Consider the following 7419-nt stretch of genomic DNA (forward strand, 5'->3'; position numbering starts at 1 on the left):
ATGTCTTTGTTACTTGGTGTCAGTGTATGTCTTTATTACTTGGTGTCAGTGTATGTCTTTGTTACTGGGAGTCAGTGTATGTCTTTGTTACTTGGTGTAAGTGTGTGACTGTGTTACTGGGTATCAGTGTATGTCTTTGTTACTTGGTGTCAGTGTATGTCAAAATACTTGGTGTAAGTGTATGTCTTTGTTACTTGGTGTCAGTGTATGTCTTTGTTACTGGGAGTCAGTGTATGTCTTTGTTACTTGGTGTCAGTGTATGCCTGTGTTACTTGGTGTAAGTGTGTGCCTTTGTTACTTGGTGTCAGTGTGTGTCTGTGTTCCTGGGTGTCAGTGTATGTCTTTGTTACTTGGTGTAAGTGTATGTCTTTGTTACTTGGTGTCAGCGTACGTCTTTGTTACTTGGTGTAAGTGTGCGTCCGTGTTACTGGGTATCAGTGTATGTCTTTGTACTTGGTGTCAGTGTGAGTCTGTGTTTCTGGGTGTCAGTGTGTTTGTTTGTCTTACTGGATGTCAGTGTGTGTCTGTGTTACTTGGTGTAAGTGTGTGTCTTTGTTACTTGGTGTCCGTGTGTGTCTGTGTTGCTGGTTATCAGTGTGTGTCTTTGTTACTTGGTGTAAGTGTGTGTCTGTGTTACTGGGTATCAGTTTATGTCTTTGGTACTGGGTATCACTGTATGTCTTTGTGACTTGGTGTCAGTGTATGTCTTTGTTACTGGGTGTCAGTGTCTGTCTTTGTGACTTGGTGTCAGTGTATGTCTTTGTTACTTGGTGTAAGTGTGTGTCTGTGTTACTGGGTATCAGTGTATGTCTTTGTTACTTGGTGTCAGTGTATGTCTTTGTTACTTGGTGTCAGTGTATGTCTTTGTTACTGGGAGTCAGTGTATGTCTTTGTTACTTGGTGTCAGTGTATGTCAAAATACTTGGTGTAAGTGTATGGCTTTGTTACTTGGTGTAATTGTCTGTCTTTGTTACTTGGTGTCAGTGTATGTCTGTGTTACTTGGTGTAAGTGTGTGCCTTTGTTACTTGGTGTCAGTGTGTGTCTGTGTTCCTGGGTGTCAGTGTATGTCTTTGTTACTTGGTGTAAGTGTATGTCTTTGTTACTTGGTGTCAGTGTATGTCTTTGTTAATTGGTGTAAGTGTATGTCAAAATACTTGGTGTAAGTGTATGTCTGTGTTACTTGGTGTAAGTGTATGTCTTTGTTACTTGGTGTAAGTGTGCGTCTGTGTTCCTGGGTATCAGTGTATGTCTTTGTTACTGGGTGTCAGTGTGTGTCTTTGTGACTTGGTGTCAGTGTATGTCTTTGTTATTTGGTGTAAGTGTGTGTCTGTGTTACTGTGTATCAGTGTATGTCTTTGTTACTTGGTGTCAGTGTATGTCAAAATACTTTGTGTAAGTGTATGTCTGTGTTACTTGGTGTAATTGTCTGTCTTTGTTACTTGGTGTCAGTGTGTGTCTGTGTTACTGGATGTCAGTGTGTTTGTTTGTCTTACTGGGTGTCAGTGTGTGTCTGTGTTACTTGGTGTAGGTGTGTGTCAAAATACTTTGTGTAAGTGTATGTCTGTGTTACTTGGTGTAACTGTCTGTCTTGGTTACTTGGTGTAAGTGTATGTCTTTGTTACTTGGTGTCAGTGTATGTCAAAATACTTTGTGTAAGTGTATGTCTGTGTTACTTGGTGTAATTGTCTGTCTTTGTTACTTGGTGTAAGTGTATGTCTTTGTTACTTGGTGTCAGTGTGTGTCTGTGTTACTGGGTGTCAGTGTGTTTGTTTGTCTTACTGGGTGTCAGTGTGTGTCTGTGTTACTTGGTGTAAGTGTGTGTCTTTGTTACTTGGTGTCCGTGTGTGTCTGTGTTACTGGGTGTCAGTGCATGTCTTTGTTAATGAGTGTCAGTGTATGTCTTTGTTACTTGGTGTCAGTGTATGTCTTTGTTACTGTGAGTCAGTGCATTTCTTTGTTACTTGGTGTAAGTGTGTGTCTGTGTTACTGGGTATCAGTGTATGTCTTTGTTACTTGGTGTCAGTGTATGTCAAAATACTTGGTGTAAGTGTATGTCTTTGTTACTTGGTGTAATTGTCTGCCTTTGTTACTTGGTGTCAGTGTATGTCTGTGTTACTTGGTGTAAGTGTGTGCCTTTGTTACTTGGTGTCAGTGTGTGTCTGTGTTCCTGGGTGTCAGTGTATGTCTTTGTTACTTGGTGTAAGTGTATGTCTTTGTTACTTGGTGTCAGTGTATGTCTTTGTTACTGGGTATCAGTGTATGTCTTTGTGACTTGGTGTCAGTGTATGTCTTTGTTACTGGGTGTCAGTGTCTGTCTTTGTGACTTGGTGTCAGTGTATGTCTTTGTTACTTGGTGCAAGTGTGTGTCTGTGATACTTGGTTTCAGTGTATGTCTTTGTTACTTGGTGTCATTGTATGTCTTTGTTACTCGGTGTCAGTGTGTGTCTTTGTGACTTGGTGTCAGTGTATGTCTTTGTTACGTGGTGTAAGTGTGTGTCTGTGTTACTCGGTATCAGTGTATGTCTTTAATACTTGGTGTCAGTGTATGTCAAAATTCTTGGTGTAAGTGTGTGTCTTTGTTACTTGGTGTCAGTGTATGTCTGTGTTCCTTGGTGTAAGTGTGTGTCTTTGTTGCTTGGTGTAATTGTATGTCTTTGTTACTTGGTTTCAGTGTATGTCTTTGTTACTTGGTGTCAGTGTGTGTCTGTGTTACCGGGTATCAGTGTATGTCTTTGTGACTTGGTATCAGTGTATGTCTTTGTTACTGGGGGTCAGTGTGTGTCTGTGTTACTGTGTATCAGTGTATGTCTTTGTTACTGGGTGTCAGTGTGTGTCTTTGTGACTTAGTATCAGTGTATGTCTTTGTTCCTGGATGTCAGTGTGTGTCTGTGTTCCTGGGTATCAGTGTATGTCTTTGTGACTTGGTGTCATTGTATGTCTCTGTTACTGGGTGTCAGTGTGTGTCAGTGATACTGGGTATCAGTGTATGTCTTTGTTACTTGGTGTCAGTTTATGTCTTTGTTACTTGGTGTCATTGTATGTCTTTGTTACTGGGTGTCAGTGTGTGTCTGTGTTCCTGGGTATCAGTGTATGTCTTTGTGACTTGGTGTCATTGTATGTCTTTGTTACTGGGTATCAGTGAGTGTCTGTGATACTGGGTATCAGTGTATGTCTTTGTTACTGGGTGTCAGTGAGTGTCTGTGATACTTGGTGTCAGTTTATGTCTTTGTTACTTGGTGTAAGTGTATGTCTTTTTTACTTGGTGTCAGTGTATGTGTTTGTGACTTGTTGTCATTGGATGTCTTTGTTACTGGGTGTCAGTGTATGTGATTGTTACTTGGTGTAAGTGTATGTCAAAATACTTGGTGTCAGTGTATGTCTGTGTTACTTGGTGTAAGTGTATGTCTTTGTTACTTGGTGTAAGTGAGCGTCTGTGTTACTGGGTATCAGTGTCTGTCTTTGTTACTGGGTATCAGTGTATGTCTTTGTGAGTTGGTGTCAGTGTATGTCTTTGTTACTGGGTGTCAGTGTGTGTCTTTGTGACTTGGTGTCAGTGTATGTCTTTGTTACGTGGTGTAAGTGTGTGTCTTTGTTACTTGGTGTCAGTGTGTGTCTGTGTTCCTGGGTGTCAGTGTATGTCTTTGTTACTTGGTGTCAGTGGATTTCTTTGTTACTGCGTGTCAGTGTATGTCTTTGTTACTTGGTGTAAGTGTATGTCAAATTACTTTGTGTAAGTGTATGTCTGTGTTACTTGGTGTATTTGTCTGTCTTTGTTACTTGGTGTAAGTGTATGTCTTCGTAACTTGGTGTCAGTGTATGTCTTTGTTACTTGGTGAAAGTATGTGTCTTTGTTACTTGGTGTAAGCGTATGTCTTTGTTACTTGGTGTCAGTGTATGTCTTTGTTACTTGGTGTCAGTGTGTGTCTGTGTTCCTTGGTGTAAGTGTGTGTCTTTGTTACTTAGTGTAAGTGTATGTCTTTGTTACTTGGTGTCAGTGCATGTCTTTGTTACTTGGTGTCAGTCTGTGTCTGTGTTACTGGGTATCAGTGTATGTCTTTGTGATTGGTATCAGTGTATGTCTTTGTTACTGGGTGTCAGTGTGTGTCTGTGTTACTGGGTATCAGTGTATGTCTTTGTGACTTGGTATCAGTGTATGTCTTTGTTACTGGGTGTCAGTGTGTGTCTGTGTGACTTGGTATCAGTGTATGTCTTTGTTACTGGTTGTCAGTGTGTGTCTGTGTTCCTGGGTATCAGTGTATGTCTTTGTGACTTGGTGTCAGTGTATGTCTTTGTTACTGGGCGTCAGTGTGTGTTTGTGTTACCGGGTGTAAGTGTGTGTCTTTGTTACTTGGTGTCCGTGTGTGTCTGTGTTACTGGGTGTCAGTGTATGTCTTTGTTACTGGGTGTCAGTGTATGTCTTTGTTACTTGGTGTAAGTGTGTGTCTGCGTTACTGGGTATCAGTGTGTGTCTTTGTTACTTGGTGTAAGTGTGTGTCTGTGTTACAGGGTGTCAGTGTATGTCTGTGTTACTTGGTGTAAGTGTATGTCTTTGTTAATTGGTGTAAGTGTGCGTCTGTGTTACTAGGTATCAGTGTATGTCTTTGTTACTTGGTGTCAGCGTACGTCTTTGTTACTTGGTGTAAGTGTGCGTCCGTGTTACTGGGTATCAGTGTACGTCTTTGTTACTTGGTGTCAGTGTGAGTCTGTGTTTCTGGGTGTCAGTGTGTTTGTTTGTCTTACTGGATGTCAGTGTGTGTCTGTGTTACTTGGTGTAAGTGTGTGTCTTTGTTACTTGGTGAACGTGTGTGTCTGTGTTGCTGGGTATCAGTGTCTGTCTTTGTTACTAGGTGTAGGTGTGTGTCTGTGTTACTGGGTATCAGTTTATGTCTTTGGTACTGGGTATCACTGTAAGTCTTTGTGACTTGGTGTCAGTGTATGTCTTTGTTACTGGGTGTCAGTGTCTGTCTTTGTGACTTGGTGTCAGTGTATGTCTTTGTTACTTGGTGTAGGTGTGTGTCTGTGTTTCTGGGTATCAGTGTATGTCTTTGTTACTTGGTGTCAGTGTATGTCTTTGTTACTGGGAGTCAGTGTATGTCTTTGTTACTTGGTGTAAGTGTGTGTCTGTGTTACTGGGTATCAGTGTATGTCTTTGTTACTTGGTGTCAGTGTATGTCAAGATACTTGGTGTAAGTGTATGGCTTTGTTACTTGGTGTAATTGTCTGTCTTTGTTACTTGGTGTCAGTGTATGTCTGTGTTACTTGGTGTAAGTGTGTGCCTTTGTTACTTGGTGTCAGTGTGTGTCTGTGTTCCTGTGTGTCAGTGTATGTCTTTGTTACTTGGTGTAAGTGTATGTCTTTGTTACTTGGTGTCAGTGTAAGTCTTTGTTAATTGGTGTAAGTGTATGTCAAAATACTTGGTGTAAGTGTATGTCTGTGTTACTTGGTGTAAGTGTATGTCTTTGATACTTGGTGTAAGTGTGCGTCTGTGTTACTGGGTATCAGTGTATGTCTTTGTTACTGGGTATCAGTGTATGTCTTTGTTACTTGGTGTCAGTGTATGTCTTTGTTACTGGGTGTCAGTGTGTGTCTTTGTGACTTGGTGTCAGTGTATGTCTTTGTTATTTGGATAAAGTGTGTGTCTGTGTTACTGTGTATCAGTGTATGTCTCTGTTACTTGGTGTCAGTGTATGTCAAAATACTTTGTGTAAGTGTATGTCTGTGTTACTTGGTGTAACTGTCTGTCTTTGTTACTTGGTGTAAGTGTATGTCTTTGTTACTTGGTGTCAGTGTGTGTCTGTGTTACTGGGTGTCAGTGTGTTTGTTTGTCTTACTGGGTGTCAGTGTGTGTCTGTGTTACTTGGTGTAAGTGTGTGTCTTTGTTACTTGGTGTCCGTGTGTGTCTGTGTTACTGGGTGTCAGTGCATGTCTTTGTTACTGAGTGTCTGTGTATGTCTTTGTTACTTGGTGTCAGTGTATGTCTTTGTTACTGGGAGTCAGTGTATGTCTTTGTTACTTGGTGTAAGTGTGTGTCTGTGTTCCTGGGTATCAGTGTATGTCTTTGTTACTTGGTGTCAGTGTATGTCAAAATACTTGGTGTAAGTGTATGTCTTTGTTACTTGGTGTAATTGTCTGTCTTTGTTACTTGGTGTCAGTGTATGTCTGTGTTACTTGGTGTAAGTGTGTGCCTTTGTTACTTGGTGTCAGTGTGTGTCTGTGTTCCTGGGTGTCAGTGTATGTCTTTGTTACTTGGTGTAAGTGTATGTCTTTGTTACTTGGTGTCAGTGTATGTGTTTGTGACTTGTTGTCAGTGGATGTCTTTTTTACTGGGTGTCAGTGTATGTCTTTGTTAATTGGTGTAAGTGTATGTCAAAATACTTGGTGTAAGTGTATGTCTGTGTTCCTTGGTGTAAGTGTATGTCTTTGTTACTTGGTGTAAGTGTGCGTCTGTGTTACTGGGTATCAGTGTATGTCTTTGTTACTGGGTATCAGTGTATGTCTTTGTTACTTGGTGTCAGTGTATGTCTTTGTTACTGGGTGTCAGTGTGTGTCTTTGTGACTTGGTGTCAGTGTATGTCTTTGTTATTTGCTGTAAGTGTGTGTCTGTGTTACTGTGTATCAGTGTATGTCTTTGTTACTTGGTGTCAGTGTATGTCAAAATACTTTGTGTAAGTGTATGTCTGTGTTACTTGGTGTAATTGTCTGTCTTTGTTACTTGGTGTAAGTGTATGTCTTTGTTACTTGGTGTCAGTGTATGTCTTTGTTACTTGGTGTCAGTGTGTGTCTGTGTTACTGGGTGTCAGTGTGTTTGTTTGTCTTACTGGGTGTCAGTGTGTGTCTGTGTTACTTGGTGTAGGTGTGTGTCAAAATACTTTGTGTAAGTGTATGTCTGTGTTACTTGGTGTAACTGTCTGTCTTTGTTACTTGGTGTAAGTGTATGTCTTTGTTACTTGGTGTCAGTGTATGTCAAAATACTTTGTGTAAGTGTATGTCTGTGATACTTGGTGTAATTGTCTGTCTTTGTTACTTGGTGTAAGTGTATGTCTTTGTTACTTGGTGTCAGTGTGTGTCTGTGTTACTGTGTGTCAGTGTGTTTGTTTGTCTTACTGGGTGTCAGTGTGTGTCTGTGTTACTTGGTGTAAGTGTGTGTCTTTGTTACTTGGTGTCCGTGTGTGTCTGTGTTACTGGGTGTCAGTGCATGTCTTTGTTACTGAGTGTCAGTGTATGTCTTTGTTAATTGTTGTAAGTGTGTGTCTTTGTTACTGGGTGTCAGTGTGTGTCTGTGTGACTTGGTATCAGTGTATGTCTTTGTTACTGGTTGTCAGTGTGTGTCTGTGTTCCTGGGTATCAGTGTATGTCTTTGTGAATTGGTCTCAGTGTATGTCTTTGTTACTGGGCGTCAGTGTTTGTTTGTGTTACCG

The sequence above is a fragment of the Heterodontus francisci genome, unplaced genomic scaffold (genome assembly GCF_036365525.1).
Source record: "Heterodontus francisci isolate sHetFra1 unplaced genomic scaffold, sHetFra1.hap1 HAP1_SCAFFOLD_99, whole genome shotgun sequence".
In the NCBI taxonomy this organism is placed as follows: Eukaryota; Metazoa; Chordata; class Chondrichthyes; order Heterodontiformes; family Heterodontidae; genus Heterodontus; species Heterodontus francisci.